Genomic DNA, 801 nt, shown 5'->3' with positions numbered 1-801 from the left:
GCCAACTTATCTATGCACTCATATAGAGTATTATAACAGTTTAGCGTACTCCTACAATGCAAACCCTAACCTACTTGTCTAAGATGTAAATGTATGGTGTTAAACTTTGCTTTTTCAGTAGGTTTACCCCCAGACCTTTTGTTTTTTGGCCTCCTGTTTTTTGGCCTGTTTATGTTGGTTTTAGAACTCTGGTCACTTTACCACTGCTATTCAAAGCTAAAGTGCATATGATCTCTGCGTAAATTGTATTATGGATTGGTGTTTTCGCTATTGGCATATTTGAATTACTGGTAAGTCCCTAGTAAGGTGCACTGAGAGTACCAGGGCCTGTAACTCAAATGCTACTAGTGGGCCTACAGCACTGTTTGTGCCACCCACCGAAGTAGCCCTGTAAAGGTATCTCAGACCTGCCGCTGCAGTGTCTGTGCGCAATTGGTAACTGCCAAGTCGAGGTGGCAAGTGCACACATTTGCCAGGCCCTAACCTTCCCTATTGTTACATGCAAGTCACCCCTAAGGTAGGCCCAAGGTACCCCTGTGGGCAAGCTGCTGTGTATGTTAAAGGTAGATGCACAAGTAGGAATCCAGATTACTGGGTCCCGAGACCTAGCTCATGTTATGGCAACTGACTTCAATGATCAGTGAAACCTTACAGGAAAGAACATTTTCTTTCTAGTGTCCCCTCACTCACCGGGGTTGCCCCACGGTGACATGCTTCATCATTGGGGCCATCCCAGTTCTCTACGAAAAGGGACGTGCTACGACTCACGAACTACGCAGGAGCACTTTTATGTGAAAGACT

Source organism: Lissotriton helveticus, chromosome 3_1, assembly GCF_964261635.1.
Source record: "Lissotriton helveticus chromosome 3_1, aLisHel1.1, whole genome shotgun sequence".
NCBI classification, from domain to species: domain Eukaryota; kingdom Metazoa; phylum Chordata; class Amphibia; order Caudata; family Salamandridae; genus Lissotriton; species Lissotriton helveticus.
The sequence above is the reverse complement of the archived record's forward strand: the minus strand, read 5'-3'. Positions refer to the sequence as shown.